Below are 26,233 nucleotides of genomic sequence, written 5' to 3' on the forward strand. Positions count from 1 at the left end.
GGAGTTGAGAGAAAAATTACAAAATGTGGGTCAGAGAGGAAGATAATATGTATTTCCACTGTCCAGGACCTCTTACATTGAGATTTCAAAATGCATTATAAAATTTTGAGCTTCCACTCTTGAGGAAGGAGGTGTGTACTCTGGGCATAGTCATTCATCCCTCGCTATAAGTTACAAAAATGATTCCTTCACATAATTTTCTCTTCATTCTTCCAGGTTATTGTTTGTTCCTCAACCTCCCAAACCTCCCAGAGACCTACTCAAAAGTGGTGAATCTCTTAAGATCTATGTCCCCCAGTTCTATCTACCTGGCAACACAAGTAACTTGTCTGCCCCTGAATCTTCTTTCCTCACCAAAATGGGGAACTCAAGAAAAAGGGAGTTGTGGCAAGGTAATTCAGCTTCTTTTAACAGTATACTTTACTGTGATAGGCTTTTCGAAGATCTGGGGCTCCAATAGAGCTTCTGAATGGAGCACATTTCTGATAGAATACCCTTTACTTCAGAAATACAGGTTTTATCATTGTGGTCCTTCCCACTCTTATCTTGCTTTATCTGAAGTTTCCTTCTTCCTGTCCCTCCCATGGATGTCCCAGGCCTGTAGACAATCTATCACAGGGAAGAATGATATTACAGAAGCTCTGACACCTATCCATCCATGCAAATGGGAGAAATCTATGTATAGAGATTCCTTTTCACACACTAATTCAGGGATTCATGTGAGATTTATCTTTATCATGAATCCACCCTGGTCCTTGTTTTACAGGTGAATTCACTGTGACATAGTGAATAAATGACTTGTCAAAGATCAAAAAACATAATAGTGGCAGAGATGAGACGATAACTAAGGAATCCTGATTTTATATAGCCAAACATATAATCTTGCTCTTGTAAACTTTCCTGGTGCTCTGTTGACATTGGATTGTACAGCTGAGTAAAACCAGAAAAAAAGTTTGTGGAATTGGGCCTTAATTGAGAAACCTAGGCAGTTACTGTTCTAAACAAATGAGAATCTGGAAAACTGAATGATTGCTGAAAGATCTTTTTTTAAATAGAAGCAAAAACTAGCATAGTTTTCTCGTGATAAAGTAATAGTCATCATGGATTTGTCAGAACAAATCCTGTCAGACCAACCTGATACCTTTTCAAAGAAAGCTAACATCCCTTGAGGACAATGGGGAAGCAGTAGATGGCTTCTGAGACAGCCTTACATAACCATCTCATAAAACTAGAGAGCTGGAGCTAATATATGATGGAGCTACTATAATGAATGTATAATTGGTTGGAAAACCATTCTCAGAGACATTATCAGGGGCTCATAATTGATCTTGAAAGTTATGAGGGGGATTCTATATCTGGATCTGGTTTTGTTCAATATCTTCATAAATGATTTAGAGAAAAGGGGAAAAAGGGATAGAGAATAAGACTGAGAATATCTTATTGCTTCTATATGAAACCATGGTACACCCACATCTTGAATACTGCGTACAGATGTGGTTTCCTTATCTGAAAAAAGATATATTGGCATTGGAAAAGTTCAGAGAAGGGCAACAAAATGATTAGGGGTTTGGAACAGGACCCATATGAAGAGAGATTAAAAAGACTTGGACTTTTCAGCTTAGAAAAGAGGAGACTAAGGTAGGATATGATAGAGATCTATAAAATCATGACTAGTGTGGAAAAAGTTAATAAGGAAAATGTATTTACTTATTCCCACAATATAATAACTAACAGTCACCAAATTAAATTAATATTAAAACAAAACGAAAGGAAGTTTTTCTTCATGCAGTGCATAGTCAACCTGTGGAATTCCTTGCCAGAGGATGTTGTGAAAACTAGGACTTTAACAGGGTTAAAAAAAGAGCTAGATAGATTCATGGAGGTTAGGTCCATCAATGACTATTAGCCAGGATGGGTAGGAATAGTGTCCTCAGCCTCTGTTTGTCTGGAAATGGATGACAGGAGAGGGATCTCGTGACAATTACCTATTGTGTTTCCTCCCTCTGGGATGTCTGGCATTGGCCAATATCAACAGAGGATACTGCGCTAGATGGACCTTTGGTCTGACCTAGTATGGCTATTCTTATGTTCTTAGATAATGGCATATAGAGTACACTTACAGACTGTGTCTACACTGGCAAGGTTTTTCTGGAAAATCATCTGATTTTCCGGGAAAACTTGCCAGCTGTCAACACTGGCCGCTTGAATTTCCAGAAAAGCACTGACGTTCTAATGTAAAATCATCAGTTCTTTTCCGGAAAAACTATGCTGCTCCTGTTCGGGCAAAATTTTTTTTCCGAAAAACTTTTCCCTGAAAGGGCCAGCGTAGACAGCACGGTAGTGTTTTCCGCAAAAAAGCAGATTGCGAAAATGGCGATCGGGGCTTTTTTGCGGAAAACAGCATCTAGATTGGCCACGGACACTTTTCCGCAAAAAGTTCTTTTGTGGAAAAGCATCCTGCCAATCTAGACGTGCTTTTCTGAAAATGCTTTTAATGGAAAACTTTTCAGTTAAAAGCATTTTCAGAAATTCATGCCATTGTATACATAGCCATACAGTTTAAGGGTTATTCCAAGCTGGGGGCATGTCTACACTACAGAAGGTTTTTTTCGGAAAAACGGCTGTTTTTCTGAAAAAACTCCAGTTACGTCCACACTGCAATTGTGTTCTTTCGAAAAAAATTGAACGAACAAGGGTTTTTCCTACATTGGTAAACCTCTTTCTACAAGGAAGACTCCTTTTTCCGAAAGAGCTCTTTTGGAAAAAGACAAGTGTGGACAGGGAAGAGGGAGTTCTTTTGAAAGAAGAGAAAAGAGGAAAAAGCACAGGTGCCCTGGTGGCCTCTCCATCTATAATAATCACAGCTTAAATTTTAGATAGCGTCCATTCAGTGTGGATACTATCTTTTGAAAAAAGCAGATCGCATTTTTGATGCGCTTTGGCAGTGTGGACACTGTTTCAGAAGTTTTTTTTCAAAAGGTCTCTGCTATAAAAGCTTCTTCTGAAAGAAACCTGCAGTCTAGATGTAGCCTGAGAGCTGCAGCTCCTGGTCCCCAAAATGAGTTCCACATGACCCCAGCCCCTGCTACCATCCCCTTCCCAGGCCGAGACCCTCATCAATATGGAATTGTGAATAGAGATTGCATGAATTGTGAGAGTCTCCTGTATAAAATCTCATTCTGGAAGCATTTCAGGTTCATTTTTTGTTAATCATCATTTAAGAAAAAATATTTTGAATTTATAGAATTATAGAACTAAAAATAATTTACTTCAAAGGAGATCTCCAAAAGCTATCTTGTAATGTTTATCTTTTCTTATTTTATGCCTGTAAGGAGATGATGACAACACTGGCCTCTTCAGTTCTCTGATTTCTCTGACAGTGATGCCCTGGATTATATTGATGGTGTCCCTGGTGATAAGGTGTGTGCCTTTTTTTTTTTTAATCCTAAATATCAGTAGCTGTGTAAGATTTTATTTTAATATATAAAAAACAACAAATAGTCTAGTAGTACTTTAAAGACTAACAAAAGTGCTACTAGACTATTTGTTGTTTTTTAAGTTTTTCTTGTTACAGACTCGGCTACCCATCTGAAGATTTTAATATATGTTCATTGTTAGGAATTAATTCAGAAAGCAACATTTCCACCTATTATAGTTCTTCACAATGAAAAACACAAAAACAACAAAGCTAAAACTACTTAGCATATGAGAGGATAAGTCTTTAAGATTATTTTAAAACTGCAGAATACATCTTCATAAAGAAATATTCTTTGAAAACTCCTTTCCTATAGAAACACCGTGGGCTCACTTTACTTTTATTCTGCAGTACTGGTGATGAATTGGTTACTATGACAACACTAGCAAACAGGAGTGTTTATCAGTGAAAAGTGAACAATTGTAGAGCAATCATTGTGAATGTGGAAAAGAGATAGAAATCAAATGGAAAAAGATAGGAAAAGTGAATTCTTGAATGATTCTTGAATGAATTCTTGAATGAAGAAATTTTTATGTGGTTGTGAAGACATTCATATTAAACAAAATGTGGTGAAAATTAAAATGATTACGTTTGTATGGAATATTTCATATTTCTTCTAGCTGAAGAAATTAGTTCAAAAGTTAAATATTTGTTCTTTGGCCTGGCATAGAGTACTCTTATTAGGTCTGAGTAGGCTATGCAACAATAGAATTACTATCATTTTCCTATGCAGATACATGCCACTAGATGCCATCATACACCTCTTTTAAATAATAGGTACATATGCAAATACGTTTTAGAGATGATGTAAATACTCTGTGAAGGTGCAAGCACACATAAAGGAACATGTGGAAATATTCCTGATCTATAGACAAGTTTCCTGTTTTATGATCTTTGCCAGCATCTACTAGTAGACGGGGCACCATGTATCTGGCCTGGTTATTTCAGAAGTATTGTCTTCAGAAGAATGACTTTTGCATTCCTGGCTAGATTCGCAGGAGTTCAGTGAGTACAAGGTTGAACACCAAGTAGGTGCAAGTTGCAACAATTGTACATTGTAATATACATGGATTGTATTCATCTTTAATGTTAGCATTAACATACAGGGGTTCTTGAATCCCATGTCCAACATATAACTTGCTTATTTGATCTTGGACAAGTCACTTAGGGACTGTTCCAAAGACCAACAAATTAATTGGAGTCTTTACATTTATTTTAATAAGCTTGGAATCAGGCTTTAAAGGTTTCTGCTTCAGTTTCCCTATCCGGAATGTGGAATATCATTAATTTTGTACTTACATAGTATTGTGAGGATTAATTAATGAGCTAATGTTTCACTATGAACAAGTAATTTCTGTTCAAATATTAGGAATTATTTTCATACAGTGAGACGAAAACACACTGGGAATCAATCACTGAATTTGCAGATGAGGTTCCAACAATGAACATAACTCTTATTCGAAAAATGTCCTATTATTTAGCTAAAATAGCATCCATTTTCTGTCAATGTATCCACAAACACGAACTAATCATTTAGAAAGTATTAGCTTCTATGGTTGTCAACTAAATAGACTTTCTGAATGCACTATTGCTAATGCATTACACATTTTAATATGTGAAAAATTTTCCATGGGTTTTATTGTGAAGAATATTAATATCTGTGGTATTAGCATAGACTTTATAGTATACAATTCTGTTACTAAATGACATTCATACATTTATGAGATCAAGATAGATGTCCAATATCACACTAGTGATGTAAAATCCTCTTTAATCAATTCATAGGTTAAGCATTATGTTTAACCTGTTAATTGCTTAAAGGGGGTTGAGTGGGGTTAGCCGGTAACCAGATATCTAGTAACCAGAAAGCATGAGTTATCCGGTAACCAGTAAGCATCACATGATAAAATTAACTACTGACATCCCTAAATTACACATCATACTATCATCTTTTGATAAAAAAAAAAGCTGAAGTAATCCAGCCCCAGTACAATGTATTACAAACAAGGTATGATGTTTGTAACACTATATCCAGTGTATAAAACAAGAAAGCCATAGTGTATCATTCATACACATTAATTTTAAAATAATTCAATATAACAACAATGATTGAATGAACAGGTATTCTACAACACTCAATCTTAGTTGTGTTTCTAATGAACATAATTAGAACTTTCATGGATTTCCTGAAAACAGTTAGGGTATGTCTACGTTGCAGCATTATTTTGAAATATCTTATTCTGAAATAATTAATTCGAAATAAGTTATTTCGAAATGATGCGTCTACACACAAAATGCATTTCAAAATAGCATTTTGCTATTTCGAAATAGTGCATCCACACTGAGTGGACACTGAACCGCATTTAAGGCTGGCTGGGACCAGGTCCGGTAGGGCATCAGGTCAGGAGTTACTTTTTGTGGCTGCTGCCTGAGGCTATCTGAGGCCTGTGCTTAAAGGGATTTCCCCCACCCCCGGACAGCCGGTTCCCAGCTTTCCCTGCTTGCTTTCCTACCTTGATGAGGGACAGCAAAGCATTTTGTCTCTGCATGCTCTGGTTGCCCTTACTCAGGACACCATAGCACTCTGCAACATGGAGCCAGAGCTGCCCTTGACCACTCTGGTGCTTCTCGTGGGCACGTGGCTGCAAGCCTGGCTGCACTTGCTTCAGTCTGCCATCCCGGAGGTCCATCGGGGGGGCTGTCAGTATTCAGGAGACCCTACGGGGGAGCTTCCACCCTAAGGAGTAATAAGAGCCTCCCTGCTCTGCCCCACTGGGGGCTCATGCCTCATTCTTCCCTCACGTCCTTCCACTTATCCCTCCCTAACCCCCCTTACTGATGTCAAATCAAATACGTGTATTTTCATGAACACAAACACTCTTTATTTAACAAAACTGGAGGGGGGAATGAAACTTTGGTGACAAGGGGGAAACCTGGGAGGAGGAAGTAAGGGGAAGAAGGAGGGAGGAGGGAAGTTCAGGACTCAGGTTTGGGGGTCTCGCCAGACCAACTTGATTTTCATGCAAACCTGCTCCTGGGTTCGAATGTGGCCTTTGGTGGCCAGGCTGGCAGCTAACCTGCCATAGACGGCCACGTTCCTCCATCTAGTAAGGAGATCATGGACATTGGGGGCATCCCCCCCAAACCTGAATAAGGTCCATGATCTCCACCCTGGATCTAGAAGGTGCCCGCCTTCTCTGGGCCTTGGCAGGCTCCTGGGAGCTGGCAGACTGCTCCTGGGGAGCGGTGGAGGGCTGGCTATCAGTGGCTTGCTGGCTCATGTTTTGGTGCCATTGGGTCAGGGGCAGTGACTGCTGGCTCTGGGCTGGCAGGCTTGGAGCTGGCACAGGCACTGTGGCCAGAGTCAACCCCTTTAAGGGCTCCGGGGAGGGAGACCAGTGTTCTTGGTTGAGGCTGGAGTGGCCAGCAGGGCACTCTGGGAAGTCTGGAGGCCCCCTATTTTGATATAAGTGTCTACACAGAGCTTATTTTGAAATAGCTATTTCAAATTTGGCGTTATTCCTCGTGGAATGACATTTACCAAATTTGAAATAAGCACTCTGCTATTTCAAATTTATTTCGAAATAGTGGTTTGGTTGTGTAGATGCTAGTAAAGTTATTTTGAAATAACGGCTGTTATTTTGAAATAACTTTGCTGTGTAGAACAGTGTACTCTTACTGTTCTACAAAGCTAACCATAGTGAAATCTTGAAAACGATTTAAGATGGCTTAAATTCCATGTTAGAAATTTCAAAATTATCAATAGAAAGAACTCATGCACAAAAATATATTGGGATACTTCATTTTTGTAACCCTTTGTTTGAAAATATCTAAATATTAAGTTCAGGACAAACAATATGTTTTATTTCCTTTTATTAGCTTTTCTTGAAAATTTCTAAAGCTATGGTGTAGCTCAGCAACAAATAGTTTTTGAAACAATAAATAATAAAAATTGAGGGCGCTTACTATGTCCACTGGGACTAAAAACAAAAAACAAAAATAACAACATTAAAAAGAGACACATCAATATTATGAAGGTATATTTTTTTCCTGTAGAGAACTTAAAATCCTCATCAATAGTAAAGCCCTATTCAACAATGTATGCACTTCCGACACCATCCCTAACAGTCTTTTCTAAGTTGCTTCACTAATTAAAACTATTTTGATTGTTTCTACACAACGTGCAACCACACCACATGGTTACAGTGTAGACATACCCCAAAAGAGGAATCACTTCAGAAATTCAGTATGTAAGCAAGAATGGTTTTGAGTCCATTTTGCAGCCCTTTCTAACCTCTGCCAGTATAGAAAGGGTCCACATGAGTTCTCATGTACATTGGTTTTCTGTTGCTTTTTTGGTGTCATCTCCATCAGGTTTTTTTAGAAGCCAAACCTATCACAAAGTTAAACCTCCTGTCTTCTGTGGATACAAACTAGTTAAAAAAAAAGGCCGGGGGGGGGGGGGGGAGGGGGGAGAGCAGAACATCAAGGGACTTCACTGGATTCATCAGTTTCAATTCACAGCCTTCCCACATATAGGCTTTTTGTTGCATCTCAATTAGGAGATGATAATACACATTTTTCTCTCATTCTTTGCCTTGTTTATTTGGACTATAAACCCTTCAAGGCAAGTATTATATTTTACTAAGTGTATGTGCAGTACTTAGCACAAGTGATGACTTTAGTTAGAGCTGGGAGGTACTACTGTAATATAAACAGAGACAATAATATGAAGAAAAGAACGGGGATTCAGATTGGGTGAAAGCTACTATTGCAGACTTTCTCACAATACCCTACAGATTTGAGAAAGATCAATCCATATGAAGCTGATAAAATCCAAATTCTTCATTACAAACTGTGGTGTTATTACTGGAGATGTTATAAGAAGTATGCTTTTAAAAATTGGCAGAATATTTTTAGAGACATGTTGGTAGTAATTTACCATAATGAACCCTAATTTATAGGTGAAAATTAATTAGTGTGACCTAGAGAAAGTGTGCTTAATTTTATAGGATTACTATAAAATATCAATCTGTATCTACTAGCTAATTTCAGGATAAATAAGTATATTTGAGAGCCAGCAAAGTTTCCACTCCACAGTATAGAAACAGGATGTGAGAGGCTGAATCACATTTTGTTAAAGCCCTTCAACTACTGATAGATCAGTTTTCTATTTGAGTTAATGGGAGAAGGTCTTCAGTGGGTGGCTTTATAACAAAAGAACAAGACTAATGCATGTTATTTTTGTAGTTACAGATGACTGCTGAAACAGAACAGTGTATTTTAATAACTCTGCTTTCAATAAGCATATAAAATTACCAAACCTGATTGCTCTTTTAAAGCTTTCTTAGATTTGAGCTCAGTTTTGAAATTTGTAAAGTAGTATTCATAATGAAAATAGGATTTCCAGTTTTGCAGACATTAATTGCATGGAATAAGCAAATAGATATCTAACTTCTATTTGAGTAATTTATGCAGCATGCAGTTTATTAAGCTAAGCAAAATGTTATTGTCAAATACGTTATTTGCTGCAAAAGTATAGTTTTAGGCTAACTGAAACTGTTCAGAAATTGAGGTCAAATTTGAGTACTTTCAGCTGCAAAAGTTTCTGCATAATTTCAAACATTTCATTTTAACATTTACATCTTTTCTGTTCAAAACTTTTTAAAGGGCAAAAGATGAGCATTTAATTCAATCTTAAAAAACAGGATTAGTTTTTTAGGAACTCAAAAATTGTTATTTCATGTTGACCTAAAATGCATTTTTTCCAGACTTTTCTGAATAAAAAGTCATTTATTCTTCCAAGTCTAGTATATATGCTTCCCATACTAGACTTATATGGGTATGTCTACACTACCCTCCTAGTTCGAACTAGGAGGGTAATGTAGGCATACCGCACTTGCAAATGAAGCCCAGGATTTGAATTTCCCAGGCTTCATTTGCATAAACTGCATTTTTAAATCCCTGCTCGTTTGAACGCCGTGCTGTGCGGCTACACGCGGCACGAACTAGGTAGTTCGGACTAGGCTTCCTAGTCCGAACTACCGTTACTCCTCAAAATTCTTAAATTCACAGTATGGTTTCTCCATGGTTCCAGAATGAAGAACTTACCTGTTTGTACATGGTCAAACATATCCTACTGAACAGTTGACGGCCTTCCACGAGTAGCACCTACCAGAAAAAATGGACACATGTTCAACAATGGTGCATGACTCCCCATTTACATCCCAATATCACCCCATACCTCCCGAGTTGGAGTATCTCATGGACCTCAGCAACACAAGGGTCTCTATTATCTCAATCCATGTCCACTTGGCAGTGGTCACAGTGTTCCATGAATATGTTGACGTCTTCTCTCTCTTTCCACATCCGATGGTGAAGCGATTCCTCACAGGCTGGCAGAAAATGTGCCAAAACCTATGCCCCCCAGTGCCACCGTGGGACTTGAACTTGGTACTTGACGTGCTCACCGGGCCATCCTTTGAGCCACTAGCCACTACATCACCACAATATAGAGGTGGCCTTCATAGTGGAAACAACATCAGCTAGATGTGTAGGCAAAATTGCAGCTCTCATGGCTGACCCACCTTTCACTACCTTTACCAAAGTTGAAGTTATACTCAGGTCTCACTCGACGTTTCTCCTGAAGATCATATCCAACTTCCACCTAAATGAACCCATTTACTCACCTGCTTATTTTCCTAAGCCTCATACCTCCTCCAAAGAGGCCATCTTTTTCATGCATTAGATGAGTGATTGTGTTCTACCTGGATAAAACTAGGGAAACCAGGTAGACTCTTTGTTGCTTGGTCTGGGCCACATACAAGAACAGCCATCTCAGCACAACGTCTATCCAAATAGATTGCCAGCTGCATATATACAGCTTATGAACTTTCTGGGAAGCATCCACCACAGCTGATCATCGGCCTTCCTAAATAACGTACAATGGGTGGACATTTGTAGAGCAGCCACATGGTCCTCCCATAGTGCTTTGACATGACATTACGCACTACAGAATGGGCCAATACTCTGCACATCTCTGGCAGATGCAGTCCTTCCATCCTCTATATAAAAGACTCCAATGGATCCACCATCTGGTGGGTATGGCTACTGAGTCACCTGAGTGGAGCACCCAGAGGGACACCACACGATGAAAAAGAAGTTACTCAACCTGTGCAGTAATGATGGTTCTTCAATATGTGTATCCAGGTGGGTGCTCCACTGCCCCCCCTTCCTTCCCTTTGCTTGGAGTCTTTAAGGGACTTCAGCTAGAAAAGGATCAGAGGGGGCTCACACCACGCAGGCACTTGGCAAACGGCAGGAGCGTGAGACACTGGATGCGCAGGCGTGGTGCAAGGGTCACTGCTCACCAAAAGTCTCTGATCAGCAGCACAAGGATGCAAAAAGACCTGAATGGAACACCCACAGGGTGACACGTCTTGAAGAACCATTGTTACTGCACAGGGTGAATAACTTCGTCTTAGTTTTATAGGATTGCTTGTCCCAACTTTGTGATCTTGTTCTGTAATTCTGTAGGATTAGGACAATACTTCATATCACAATTTTGACACACTTTTTCAATAAGAAAATGATAGAAGTGTGACTCTGTTGGCGAGGGTGGAGGGGGACAAGGTGCAGTTAGATTTACTCAGGTTGGACTATTAGCAAAGACTGAGAATTAATAGAACAATGAAGACTGCACCTCTATTCTATTAGCTCTTCACTGTTCACCACATGCAAGCACATAAGGAGCTCTGGAATTGTTTTGTCTATTATAACTTACCTCCTATAGCTCTTTGGTACTAGAAACTCTTGCAAAACAGTAAGAGCATCAGATACAAATTGAAACAAAAGACCGGCTATACAAATGCATTTCCCCTGATTCTTACTATGAAGACCACCTAAATATAAATCACTTGAAACAGGCCTGGCATTCCATGTATTTTAATCTATTCTGTGTATTATGCAAATTTATAATTTATTTTGTTCTGCCACTGACTATAAAATTGCAAAGACATTGATGATGAAGTGGCCCAAATTCTCACTCAGCATTTTAAACATGAGAATTTTCATTTAAACAAACAAAAGGGAAAGTCTGATTACAGTGATTTGAAACTAAGGGAAAAAAATAGAAGATTGAAATAACCTTTGAGACTTTTTTTTAAATAGGGCTTGATTCTGAAAGCCTCACTCCGAATGGCAATTAATTTACCAAGTAGTCCTATTCATTTCAGAAAAAAATTCAATAAGGCAGGAGATTTGCTCTCGTCGTCCCTTTGGTATTAATGGAACAACTCAGATCACAAGGTACTATTCAGCATGAACAAGGGTGACACAAATAAATTTGAGGAAATAAACTGTCTGATAATTAATAATCACTTTATAGTGTTAAAATGTACTGGGTGCTTTAATGTAAAGATGGAAATGAGCAGTTCCTACTTGAATTTATAATCTATAAATCTTAGATATGAACTTGAGCAGTGTCAGAACAGGTTGAGAAGGATCAAGAGTTACAGTGACAGAGAATCCTGGATTTACTTGTGCTAGTAAAGAGCATGTTTTAGGTTTGTTTATTTATCTTATTGGTATTATCTGATTTACTATTAATATCGGGCCCATACATGCAGAAAGTCTTACAAAGGGATTAGAACGTGTGGGTTCTGTCTCAGGGTAACACTGGCTGTTGAAAAGGAAAAAGGCCAATTCAACTGTCTGACCCAATTTAGGTAGAAGCAAGCAGACCCAATTCAGTCAGAGGAATGAGCTACTTTAAAATCAGAGATTGGCAGGAGAGGGTTGTTAGGGATCTGAGACTGCAGGAAGTCTCTGAAGGAAGCTACAGGTGAATACTTAGATAAGGCAGGAGATGAGTACGAGGGGTTTGCTGGCTGATTTCCTCAAATCAGAGAGGCAGAGATGGAGACAGCTGAAGACCAGGGATCAGAACAGGGTATTGCCTGTTGGCATGAAGCCAGAGGTCTGGAAGCCACAGAGAGGCTAGAGAATTCCAAGCTGCAGAACTCTAAGCTAGAAAAGTGGATCCAGGGAAACAATGAGAGGTCTCAGGGGAATGAGAGAGATTCTTCTGTTCAGGAACTCCCAAGAGGATGACTGTCATCATCCCTGGTTGAAAGAGTGGGGTTGCCTGTTAAGAAGGATTGGAGAGTACAGATGAGCTTTGGTGTTGCAGAAGATACTGCATTATCGTATAGGGCATTGACATACCAGATGTCTGGGATTTTTAAGGACAGTATCCAAACTTTATTAAGACAAGGAAGTTTGAAGTCACTGTGGGCTCTGAAGGAGGGAGACTGAGATGTGCCTGTTCTTCTTTGAGTGACATCCCCATGAGTGCTCTACTGTAGGTATTGGGTTTTCCTGTTGCCACAGATCAGAGTTTTCTATAACAGTAGCCCAGCTGGGCCATGCATGCACACCACGCACCTCGTGCTGTTTATGACTTGTACTTCACACACGTGGATCAACTCTCCTAAGTTCCTTCATTGCTACCCTTGGTCACAGATGGAGCTTCATCTCTCTTCAAAGTTATCTACAGTAAACGTGCGATAATCCGGCACATTTGGACCCAGAGGGTGCAGGATTATCAAATATTCTGGACTATCAGAAGGGGGGGTTATGAAGGGTCTGGGGTGGGGTGAGGGGGGATGCCACCCCAGATCCCTCATAGCCCTCCCTTCCAATAGTCCAGCTCTGCCCCAGGTGTCCCCGATTCAGCCGCTGCTGGTCAGTTTCAGAAGCAGCTGAATCGGGGACGCCTACGGCAGAGCAGCTGGAGTGCTGCTGGGCTGGTCCCGTAGCACCATCCCTTGGTGCTGCGGGACCAACCCGGCAGCACCCTACCTGCTCTGTCCCAGGCATCCCCAAGAGCAGCTGGGATGCTGCCGGGTTGGTCCCGCAGCGCCGAGGGGTGGTGCTACGGGACCAGCCCGGCAGCACCCCAGCTGCTCTGCCCCAGGCGTCCCCGATTCAGCTGCTGTTGAAACTGACCAGCAGCTGACCAGAATCAGCCTTTGGTCAGTTTCAGCAGCGGCTGAATCGGGATGCCTGGCGCAGAGCAGCTGAGGTGCTGCCGGGTTGGTCCCACAACCCCGAGGGACAGTGCTATGGGACCAACCCGGCAGCACCCAGCTGCTCTGCACCCGGCTTCCCCGATTCAGCTGCTGGTCAGTTTCAGGGATTTATTTTCCTCTCTTTCAGATACTTGGGCATACACGAGGAATTGAGGAGGGTCAGGCCCCATGTACAAAGCATGAATAGCACAAGGTGCCTGGTGTGCATGCGCAGTCCAACTGGGCTACTGCTATGGAAAACTCTGATCTGCAGCATCAGGATGATCCAACACCTATGGGGGGACACATCTCAAAGAACCGTTGTTACTGCACAAGGTGAATAACTTCCATTTTTGCCACTAGGGGATGCCTCAGATGAAGCTGTCCTTTAATAATTCTTCATTGTTTTGTATGACTGGAAATTAAGTTCTCAATCCAGCAAAGAATGTATGTACTTAACTTTAATCATATAATCCTGAGTCCTATGTGCTTAAGTGTTTCTCTGGTCAGGATTTACATCTGGATCTGAACTTTTCCATAGTCTGGCAATAATATCCAGATTTGAATGGATGAATAGATGGATTCAGGTTTGACCTCTTCGTCACCAATATCATTAGCCACAGCACAATATCACTTAATAATCCAGTTAATAATCACATGTTCTTTTTATTGTAACAATTGTCTTACTTTGCCCCTGTGACGGACTGGGCCGTGTCTGGGCACAGCTGAGGGCGTCCGCTCAGGGCGAATTGCTCAAATCCGGGGCTCCTTACAGCCCCCCTGACTGGTGACCTCTCCAAATAGGCCACAAACCAGTCCGACAGAGTGCTTCAGCTGCCTGCCTGAAGCCTCACGAGCAAAACCCCTCCGACACCCCAGCAATATCCGTGCCCCAGATGGCCCTGGGCCTCATACACAGGTGGGGGGTCCTAGCACCCAATCCCACCTACCCCGAACAAGTTCTGTCCGGTTCCAAGAAACCAGCCACAGATCCCTGGTCAATTTGCCCTCTGGACCTTACCCACAAATCACGCTGGGCCAATCCTTTAGAATCTATATCTAAAGGTTTATTATTACAATAAAGAAAAGCATGAGAGTGAGGTTATTAAAGTACAGTAGGTTACATGCACCGAATCTCCCAGTCCTCGATGCAGGCTCTAGCAGAGATGTTGCAGCTGCTGGTTTAAAAGTTCTTATTGCACATCCTAACATCAGGATGGGTTCACAGGTCTTCCGGGCTCTTCGATCCCTGCAGTGCTGCCTCTGGGATGAAGTGCTGAGCTGAGAACAAAATGGCATCGACCGCATGGCCTTTTTATACCTCCTTCTTGGCCTCTTCTTGTATGCAGCAAGTCACCTGGTCAGAGGCCAATCTCTGTGTTCCCTGCTGGCTGCCCTCAGGTGACAAACCCCATTCTTTGGGTGTGTCCATAGCCCATCGAGGGCCATTGTCCCACAGGGCTTCGCTACTCAGCCTGTCCATAGCCATGCTTAACCACATTCAGAGAAATATTCAGCTTCCACACAGAGTACAGATTCCTACCTACACACACAGACATTATACACTCACATAAATAGCATACATAAGATCAACAAACAATAAGCTCCCATTCAATACCCCACATGGCTCCCTTTTATACCAATTTCTGGGGCCAACACCCCCACCTAGGGGTGCAGCAGTGATCTGGCTACTTCCTCCAATTCAGTAATGTGACAGCCCCCTTATTAGTTCCCCTGATTTTGATGGGACAACCCACTATTCATAAATTCAGCACATGTGCAAATGTTTGCAGGATTAAGACTCAAAATGTTATGCTACTTGGGCCAGTCATGACATTTTGCCATTGGATAGTCATTGTACAAATAATATAATTAACAGGAGAAGTAAAATCTAGTACTAAAGTGTGGATTGACAGCCAAATCCAAACTCTCCCAGCATTTGAATTGAAAATTTTCATCTGAACTCATCTCTAGAATAAATTGCAGTTTTAAAAGGCATCCATTATCATGCTCACTTATTTATCTAAAAATGATCCTCTTTTAAACCGGTAAGTACTTTAAGCTATAATTACTTTTAATGTCTTGGCCAAATGTGAATTAGCAAAACTCATTTGGAAATGTGCTTATCTGCATTCATTTTTGTAGGGTAACTTCTCTCTCTTTATGAATTCCAAATAATTTCATTATCTGAAAGTTGTGTACAGGTAGCACCTTTGGGAAAGGTCATCAATGAAGAGTCTATATTGTAGTAATAATTTTAATAATAAGGATAATTTTAATTACTTTATGCTCAAGGCATTTCTAATGGATTTTTTTCCATTTTATTTTCCTGGATGTACTATTCTGAGTTGAACTATTATATTTTATCAGACTGCTATTTAAATATTAAGCAACTCTTGCTCCTCCAACTCTAATATAAAAATATGAAGACAGTTTGTCTTATGTGGAAAACTTTCCAATGCTCCTACATAGATTGTAGAAATGTACAAGTAGCTGATTTTGTTGTTTCATTGGCTTTCCCTAAAAAAGTTTGAGTAGATTCAAAGCTTTTTTTTAAAACATTTATTGAGCAGAAATGGTTTGTTTTTCTCCAGATCTGTCTATCACTTTAGCTCAGATTTATTTAATTTAATGTGTGGTAAAAGATGCTGTCTTTTTTTGAGGTCTTTTAATATTTTTAATTGAAACTGAAGAAAATTTTGAAACCAATCATTTTGAATTGAAATGGTTCATTTGAGCATTTTTTTTAATCCAAACATTTAAATTTTACCTGAAATTGTTTTGGAGGGATAGGATTTCAGTCAATTTAGTCTGCCTAAATCAATATGAATTCTTCATTAATTCTAACAAGGACTTAACCTGTGACCTCCAAGTTTGCTGCGAATGCCCTGACCAATGTGCCTCACTGTCAGGCTCACTCTTGATCCACTGAATCTTTAGTTATACAAAGAGGGTCAGTGCCAACAGGTGATACAAAGAAGTTTGCCCCAGAATAGGTGTTAGAGCATTCATGTAGGAGAAATCTGGATTCAAAGCCCTGGTCTTAATTAAGTAAAATAAGTCCTTTCACCTGAAGGAAAGTTAATTCGAAATTTAATAATATAACCACTAGGTTATTGGGTGGGTTTTTTTTTGAGTGGGTATAACAGGTTAAACCTCTCTAGTTCAGCACCCTTGGGACCTGACCGGTGCTGAGCCACAGAATTTGCCAGACCACGGGGTGTCAATATTGTCCATCAGCATTACCAACATTTCATCTGCCTTCTGGGCTCTTGAAAGAAATTTAGGTTTAAATTAGAGCTAAGTAACAGTGCTGAACACTGAGAGCCAGGACTGGTGGCTGTAAACAAACTTTGTGGTACTGGGAGAAATTTGGTCACACCCATGATAAGTGGACATCTAATTAAAATCATACCGAACCACGGTTGTTGCTGGACCAGAGTGCGCCAGACTAGGGAGGTTCAACCTGTACTCACGTTTTCACATACACACTTCCCGGAAAAACATCAAAAGGTCTGTTTTATCCTGATAGAGGGGATAGTATATTTTTAATTGGGGAAAAAAAACACTTCTTGAAATGAGACAGCAGCCTCCAGCTCTAATCTAGTGATTTTAATAGAGTTTATTTATATATTTGACATAGCAACTGGTTTAATCTTTCCATGTAGTCTCTGCCATCACAGGTATTTTATGAAACAAATCTTGCACTAGAATAACAATTCTGTGATTTTTAAATGAATTTTTCTGTTGCAAGAACAAGAGTAGTAAAATATTTCAGTCATGACTTGCCTTTACTTTGTCAGTTGAAACAGATCACCTTTGGAACTATTTATTAAATCGGCATCCAAACTGACATAATTCTAAAGAATAGAATAGAAACTAATTATATATTTAATGAAAAATTCAATCCTTCCTGTAGATATTTTGAGTTGTTCTATTCAGTTCTGGTTCAAATACAATTTATATATTAATCCAAATTTTTCTGCTATGTTTCATATAATTTTGTTATACAGCAAATACAGAAATTCAACAGCATTGAGGCTCAGATTTTTTTATGCTCATAACCCAGGTATGGGACCAAGATTTTGTAGTGCTCAGAACCAACATTTGGAGACATAGACTCAAAAAATCTTTGATCTCATTTTGATGGAAAACTGGGGCCAGCTTCTGAAAAATCCTTAGCTGTCACACTTGTGGCCAGGTTATCAAAGAAGCTATGCATTTCAAATGCTGAATTCTTTTGAAATATGCCACTGAGGATGCAGAGCTACTCATAAAATCTAAAATCCTATGGCAAGCACAACTATGGACAAAGCAGTTGCTGGCAATGACTGGGGGAGCAGGAAGCATTTCCAGCCTGGCTGCTAGAACTCAAGGGTAAAGAATCATAGAATAATAGGACTGGAAGGGACCTCAAGAGGTCATCGAGTCCAGCCCCCCGCTCTCAAGGCAGGACCAGGGCATGTTTGGATGTGGCCCAGGGAATCTTAGTAGTGATGTACTTTAGTTACAGGGACTCAACAGAGGGCTGCTATCTGTAAAGTATCCTGGGCAAGGACCTAGAATGAAGAATGGACCTGAGTCCCCCCACATTACACACATTACACACTGAGGAAGTGGAGTAATGGAGTGCTATCAGCCAGGGGGTAGGAACGGTGCCCCTGGCCTCTGTTTGTGGAAGGCTGGAGATGGATGGCACATGACAAATGGCTTGGTCATTGTCTTCAGACCGTCCCCTCCGGGGTAGCTAGTGTTGTCTGCTGTCGGCAGACAGGCTACTGGGCTAGATGGACCTTTGGTCTGACCCAGTACAGCTGTTCTTATGTTCTAAGCTCAGGGCTCAGGGTCGGGGGTCTCACTGGACCAACTTGATTTTCATGCAAACCTGCTCCTGGGTTCGCATGTGGCCTTTGGTGGTCAGGCTGGCAGCTATCCTGCCCTAGACGGCCACTTTCCTGTGCCTAGTGAAGAGATTGTGGACGTTGGAATCTCCCCCCCCCCCCCAAACCTGGATGAGGTCCACAAACTCCACACTAGACCAGGCGGGCGCCCGCCTCTTGCAGCCCCGGGCAGGTTCCTGGGAGCTGCCAGCCTGGTCCTGGGAAAAGGCGAAGGGCTGGGAGGCAGCGGGTGGCTGGCTTTTGCCGTGCCAGGTGCAGGGTCTGCTGGCTGGGTGCTGGCAGGCTTGCACCTGGCATGGGGCACCATAGCCCTTTAAGGGCTCTGGGGCTGATAGGGGGGCAGAATAGTTTCCCTGGCTTGGCCCAGAATGGCCATGAGGGCAAGCTGGGAAGTGATAGCCTCCAACTAGTTTGAATTAAGTGGCTACACAGCCCTTAATTCGAACTAGGTAAACCTCATTCTTCTAGGACTAACGCCTAGTTCGAATTAAGTAGTTCGAATTAAGTGCTCCGCTAGTTCGAATTAAGTTCAAACTAGCGGTTTGCCTGTGTAGCGCCTATGAAAGTTAATTCAAACTAACGGCTGTTAATTCGAATTAACTTTGTAGTGTAGACATACCCTTAGGTGGATCCCTGGCTCCAGCTGAGACTTTTCACTACCAAACTCCCAGCTGACTCCTGCTCCCAGCAACTGGGGCACTTTAACATCTGTGCTGGACCATGGATGCTGTCAGACCAGAGAATCCCAGGTTTCAGAGGTTCAGCATGTACTTAAATAGTGATCCACTAAAGATTTGTTGCGTTTTGAATGTCCATAAATATGCTCTACTTGATAGAAGTGTTTCTGTATCTCCTGTACACTCAACATGTGAAAAGGTTATCATCTGAATTATAACAAAGCAATTCTTATTTTCAGAAGGATCTCAAATCTTTACATATGGAAAGGAAATTTTTAAAGCATGTAAAAAGGGAGGGTGTGTGAAAGAGAATTCAGCTCTTTTTCATACACTTCTTACCCATCTAGCTTCAAAGAAAAGCATAAGTCTAAAAGTTTGGGGAGGAGTGGGGAGGCTATTTCAGTTTCATTTTCATTCATATGAAAGGTGTGAGTCCTGATTTGATCTGTGTTCTGCTACAAGAATTTTTTTACAATGTACATGTGGGCTACGTCTACACTGGCACCTTTTTCCGGAAATGCTTAAAATGGAATACTATCCCATTTTCAGTTTTTCCAGAAAAGGAGCGTCTACATTGGCCCTGGAGTTATCGTCGTAACGAAGCGCTTTTCTGGAAAAGCGCATCTACATTGGTGGCACACTTTTCCAGAAAAGCAGAAGCCCGGAGCCATTTTGAAGAGGGCAAAGGCCACCAGACCTTTCCGGGGGCAGGGCCAGAGCGCCATTCAGACACGTGGTTAAAGGGATCTCGCCGGGCAGCCATTGGTCTCCTGCTCCCGTGCCTTGGGGCCTCTGCCAGGGACTGACACCCTTTGCAGGGTCTGTGGTTGCCCTCTGACTTTTGGGGACACCACCCTTTGGCCCCCAACTGCTTTTGCCTGCGGGGTTTTTTTTTTCTGCCCTGCTCTGTCTGCTATGGAGCCACAGGTGGCCATGTGCCTGGTCGGGCCCCTGTTGGGGCTGTACAGGTGGCTGCGGCTCCTGCTGCAGGCCAGTGCCTTGCTGTTCATGGACCAGGAGGCAGAGATCGCCTTGGAGTCCCTCACCAAGGAGGCCCTAGCAACCGTGTGGCATCAGCACCCGACCATAGACCGGCCCGTCTGAAGTTTGGAGACCAGCACCGACTGGTGGGACCGGGTGGTCCTCGGACTATGGGACGACCACCAGTGGATCCGGAATTTCCGAATAAGAAAGTGGACCTTCCTGCAGCTGTGCACCTGGCTCACCTCCGCACTGCAGAGAGCTACCACCTGGCTGCGGGAACCCATCCCCGTGAAGAAGAGGGTCGCCATCACACTCTGGAAACTGGCCACACCGGACAGCTACCGCTCGGTGGCCTAGCAGTTTGGGGTGGGAAGATCAACCGTCGGAGTGATAGTCGTGGAGGTAAGTCCCAGGGGGAGTGGGATGGGGGGAGAGTGCTGCACTCCAGGCCCAGGGACAGCCAAGACTCCCGGCTGGGTCACCCAGGGGTTTGGGCCGCCCCTCCCTTGCACAGGCCCAGTGGGGGGGGCGTGCGGCGAGGGGGGCCCTGGGGTGGGTGGGTGTGTGTGTGTGTGTGTGTGTGTGTGTGTGTGTGTGTGTGTGTGAAAGGACAGAGGGAATCAAGGGGGGGGGACCTAAGGGAGCGCACACTCACCCCTGCCATATGTGATGTGTTCCCTTGTGTTTCTCTGCACCCTTCTGCAGGTCGTCCATGCCATCAACGACGTCCTGCTCCCGCGAATCATCCGCCTGCGTGACGTGGATGATACCATGGTCGGCTTCGCTGCCCTCGGGTTCCCCAACTGCGGGGGAGCCCTGGACGCCACCCACATCCCCATCTGGGACCCGGAGCATCGAGCGGGCCATTTCATGAACCGAAAGGGGTACTGCTCCATCGTTCTGCAGGCCCTCATGGACCACCGGGGCTGCTTCGTGGACATTTACGGGGGCTGGCCCGGCCAGGCACATGATGCCTGCATCCTCCAGAACTCTGGACTGTATCGCAAGTTAGAGGTGGGCACCTACTTCCCCCGGCGGAACTTGACTGTTGGGGATGTGCCTATGCCCATCTGCGTCATCGGGGACGCAGCCTACCCCCTGATGCCCTGGCTAATGCGTCCCTACATGGGGCAGCCGGACCAGAACCAGGCCCGGTTCAACAACTGCCTCAACCGGGCCCAAAACCCAGTGGAACTGGCCTTTGGACGTTTAAAGGCCCGCTTCCGTTGCTTGCTCACCCGTCTCGAGATGGGTGAGCAGAATGCAACAGAGGTCCTGGCCGCGTGCTGCGTGCTCCACAACATTGTGGAGCACAGTGGGGAGGCCTTCCTCCCTGCATGGATGGCACCTGAGGCACAGACCTTGGAACAGCCAGACACAGTTGCTGTCCGCCAAGCGCTCCAGGATGCGGTGCGCATCAGAGAGGCCCTGGTGGCCATTTTTGCCCAAGCCCCGTAGTAGGGTCACCTGGGTCTCCCCAGACTACTCCCGCCCATCCCCTACCCTTCCCCACTCCCTCTCCTTACCTCCCCCCCAATTGTAAAGCGTCGGGTCAAAGCATGTCGGCCGTCATCGAGTCTGTTCGTCGGGTGCGTCGGGCTTAGTTAGGGTTTTTCTTTTTAGCTTAGGTGAGGGTTTAGGCTACCATTGCCTGTCCCAAAGAACAGCCACGAGGATGCGGGGTTCGTGCGGAAGGCTGAAGTCAGCGTACCTGCTTCCAGTCATCTTCTGTCGAGGGATCTCCTGGCTGTTCCTCTCCTGAGGCCCGGAAGGACTAAAGGATTGAGGTGGCCAGCAACACCACAATCATCCTCCCTGCACCTAGACTATGTTTAATTATCTGTGTGCATCTTGTAACCAGCTACTTAGCATCTCGTTACACTACTTAGCATTTCGTACACTACCTAGAGTTACACAATACCCAAGACAGGAATGAACAGCAAAATAGAGAACTGTTTATTGACAAGGGTGGGGAGACCTTCAACTGGGACAGGAAGGGGGGGAGACCTTCAACTGGAACAGGAAGGGGGGGCAGTTACTGGGACGGGTGGCCCCTGCAAGCGCTCCTACGGGAGCCAGCCTGCCCACGCTGGGCAGACCACGTCGGGGTAGGCTGCATGCGGAGGTGGCCAGGGGCAGGAGCAGGAGCTGGGATAGGGGCAGGGGTAGGAACAGGGGCAGGAGCTGGGATAGGAGGAGGGGCAAGAACTGGGATGGGAGGGGGCATGAGCTGTGCTACAGGAGGGATGGTGGGGGCCTGGGTTCCGCCCATGCCATAGTGAATCGCATGCACAATATGTGCCGTCAGCGTGTCCATTGTGGTGCGCATCCCTCGGCATTCATCCAGGAGGGCAGCCCATCCGTCCTGCCGCTACTGCAGGTCCCCCTGCACCCTCTCCGTGATGGAGGCCTGGATTGCCTCCACGTCGTTGACGTGCCAGCTAAGCAGCTGGTCCCTCTGGCAGAGCCTGTGCGTCCGGGGTTGGCCTGCTGGGGGTGCCGCTGCTGCCGCAGTGGAGGGTCTGGTGCTGGGTCCTGCTGCAGGGAAGAGAAGAAAGGATGAGTCAGTCAGGCAGGCCATCTACTGTCCCCACACTGCATGCCCTCCACCCCTGAGACCAGGTGACCCCACAGTTGTGTGGCTTGGGCCCACTCAGTTCCTCTCCTGCCCCCGTGTTGTATGTTTGCAAGGAGGACTGCCCCTGGAGTAGGGTCCCCCCTCCAGTACTGTAAGCACCGGTCTGTATCCTGGCCGAGGGTGGGAGGGTGCTTGTTCTGCATTTACTTGTGGAACTCCCTGCTGGTGGAGACTGTGAAAAGCTTTGGGCTAATCACTGGTGTTAAACAGGGAGCGAGATGCATCCCCACGCAGTGCCTGGGAGCACATCTGGCAGAGGCAGTCTGGGCTCTCAGATCCCCTTGCGTGGGATATCTCCTGGACGGAACCAGAAGAGTGACTGGGTGGGGGGATGTTCCATCCTTGCAGCAACACTCAAGGGCCCTTCCCCCTCCCACTATCCCTCCCGCAAGCCCGGTAGCCCAGGGACATGTGTGGCCACAGTGGGGACTTCCCTCGGGGAGGCAGCCAAGGCACCGGGAGCAGGCGAGGGGCTCGGTGGGGGTGCACGGTCACAGGACCGTGACGCTGCGGTGTACCCAATAGCAGCTTGCTGTGCCTCACAGCGAGGCATGGGACAGTGTGCCGTTCTCCGTGCTGCAACCTTGGCGGAGCTGCGGGCTCTGGGCTGAGTCCCTGGGGCCCTGGCCGGTTCCAGCCAGCATCCACCCTTTCCCCTGGTCCCGCCGAATGTGTGTGAGCAGCACGGTCCCAGGCGTGCCCTGCAGCTGCCTGCCGCGGCCATGTGCCACTTGGTCACCAGGCTGCACGTGGTTGCATGTGCTGCTTGCTGCCTAGTGCTACACAGCGTGCAGCTCACGTGGCCTGAGTGACATGCTCTCCCCCTCCTCTAGAAGCCTCTGTTAATTGGCTGAGCCTCAGTCGGGGGAGGGGCTACCAGAGCTATATAAGCCTGTGACTCAGTGACCAGGGAGAGCGTGACCAGGAACAGGTAACAGGAGAGTTTGGAGAGGGAGTTTAGAGGGCACTAGTGACTTGTGTCCTTCTTTAAAACCCAGCTCTTAGAATAATCTATACTCCAGAAGTTTAAAAAGAATCCCAGTTTGTACTTAAACTTATTCATTACAAACATGGAGACAGAAGCCCAGCAGCAGAGTGGGGGCTGTCCTGTTTATTGCCTCGAGTGTAACATGTATGATTACCTGCCCTGTGAGCGGGTGGCATATGTGTGCACCCGTTGCAAGGAGCTCCTGACCCTCAGAGACCGAGTTCGAGCTTTGGAGGACAGGGTGGCTGAACTGGAGGAGCTAAGGGAGGTAGAGAGCTATGTTGATGAGACTTTCCGGGACACTGTAGTACTGTCCCACCTCCAGTCTGAGAGCCCCAGTGTTCTTAAGGAGGATGAAAGTCTCAAGGGAACAGAGCATTTAATGGGAGCAGAGGGAAACCATCCCGTAGTTGGGACCCTCCTCCCAGAGGATGTTGCGGTATCCTCTTGCACTGAGGATACCTCTAATGGGGAGGGAATGCCAGCTAGGAAGAGGCAGGTGTTAGTAGTGGGTGATTTGATGATTAGAAACATAGATAGTTGGGTTTGTGATGACCGGGAGAACCGGGAGAACTTGCCTGCCTGGTGCGAAGGTTGCGGATCTCTCGAGGCATCTAGATAGACTTATGTGTAGTGCTGGGGAGGAGCCGGTGGTCGTGGTACATGTAGGTACCAATGACGTAGGGAAGGGTAGGAGAGATGTCCTGGAGGCCAAATTTAGGCTGCTAGGAAAGAGACTGAAATCCAGGACCTCTATGTTGGCGTTCTCGGAAATGCTTCCAGTTCCACATGCAGGGCCAGGTAGGCAGGCAGAGCTTCAGAGTCTCAATGCGTGGATGAGACGATGGTGTAGGGAAGAGGGGTTTAGATTTATTAGGAACTGGTAACACTTTTGGGAGTGGAGGAGCCTATACAGGAAGGATGGGCTCTACCTAAACCAGGGCGGAACCAGACTGCTGGCACTAAACATTAATAAGGCTGTAGAGCAGTTTTTAAACTAAGAGATGGGGGAAAGCCGATTGGTGCGGAGATGCACATAAATCGGAGAGAGACTTCTCTTAGAGGAGAATCCGTTGATAGAGATTCTCTAAGCTGTAGTCGGAAAGAGAGGAGGGGAGAGGGCAAACCATTGGCCAGAGCGGACAAACAACCGCATACAAAGGAATCCAATGCATCAGGGAAGGGCAGACAAATAAGCAGTGGCAAATTTTTAAAGTGCTTGTACACAAATGCTAGGAGTCTGACTAATAAGATGGGTGAACTAGAGTACCTCGTATTAAATGAGGAGATAGACATAATAGGCATCACTGAAAGCTGGTGGAATGAGGAAAATCTATGGGGGACAATCATACCGGGATATAAAATATATAGAAAGGATAGAGCAGGCCGGGTGGGTGGCGGAGTGGCACTGTATGTGAAAGATAATGTAGAATCAAATGAAATAAAAATATTAAGTGAATCAACATGTTCCATAGAATCGCTATGGATAGAAATTCCATGCTCCAATAATAAGAAATTAGCAGTAGGGATATATTACCGACCACCTGACCAGGACAGAGATACTGACATAGAAATGCTGAGGGAGACTAGAGAGGCTACCAAAATAGAGAACTCTATAATAATGGGGGATTTTAATTACCCCCATATTGACTGGATACATGTCACCTCAGGAAGAGAAGCGGAGATAAAATTTCTCAATGGCTTAAATGACTGCTTCTTGGAGCAGCTAGTGCAGGAACCCACAAGGGGAGAGGCAATTCTCGATTCACTCCTGAGTGGAGTGCAGGATCAGGTCCAGGATATAACCGTTACAGGACCACTTGGGAATAGTGACCATAATATAATAACATTCAACATTCCTGTGGTGGGAAGAACACCTCAGCAGTCCAGCACCCTGGCATTTAATTTCAAAAAGGGGAATTATGCAAAAATGAGGAGGTTAGTTAAACAGAAATTAAAAGGCACAGTGACTAGAGCCAAATCCCTGAAAGCTGCATGGAAACTTTTTAAAGACACCATAATAAAGGCCCAATTTAAATGTATACCCCAAATTAAAAAACATAGCAAGAGACCTAAAAAATAGTCACCGTGGCTTAACCACCATGTAAAGGAAGCAGTGAGGGACAAAAAGGTATCTTTTAAGAAGTGGAAGTCCAAGTGAGATAAATCCTAGGGAGATAAATAGAAAGGAACATAAACACTGTCAAATCAAGTGTAAACATGAAATAAGAAAAGCAAAAAAAGATTTTGAGGAACAGCTAGCCAAAAACTCAAAAAGAAATAACAAAATGTTTTTTAAGTACATTAGAAGCAGGAAGCCTGCTAAAAAGCCTGTGGGTCCCCTAGATGATCGAGTTATAAAAGGATCAATCAAGGACAATAAAGCCATTGCGGAGAAACTAAATGATTTCTTTGCTTCAGTCTTCATGGCTGAGGACGTTGGGGAGATTCCTGAATCTGCACCGTCCTTTGTGGGTGATTAATCTGAGGAACTGTCCTG

General features: G+C 44.2%; 1 long non-coding RNA gene across 1 annotated transcript; it reads left to right on the plus strand.

Annotated features, from left to right (window-relative positions):
- The first annotated feature begins 222 nt into the window (after window positions 1-222).
- LOC142829426 (uncharacterized) lies at window positions 223-4,470 on the plus strand. Its single transcript, XR_012903827.1, has 3 exons — window positions 223-392; window positions 3,333-3,420; window positions 4,377-4,470. It is a non-coding gene; the product is annotated as an uncharacterized LOC142829426 (long non-coding RNA).
- The last annotated feature ends 21,763 nt before the right edge of the window (window positions 4,471-26,233 follow it).

The sequence above is a fragment of the Pelodiscus sinensis genome, chromosome 5 (assembly GCF_049634645.1).
Source record: "Pelodiscus sinensis isolate JC-2024 chromosome 5, ASM4963464v1, whole genome shotgun sequence".
NCBI lineage: Eukaryota > Metazoa > Chordata > Testudines > Trionychidae > Pelodiscus > Pelodiscus sinensis.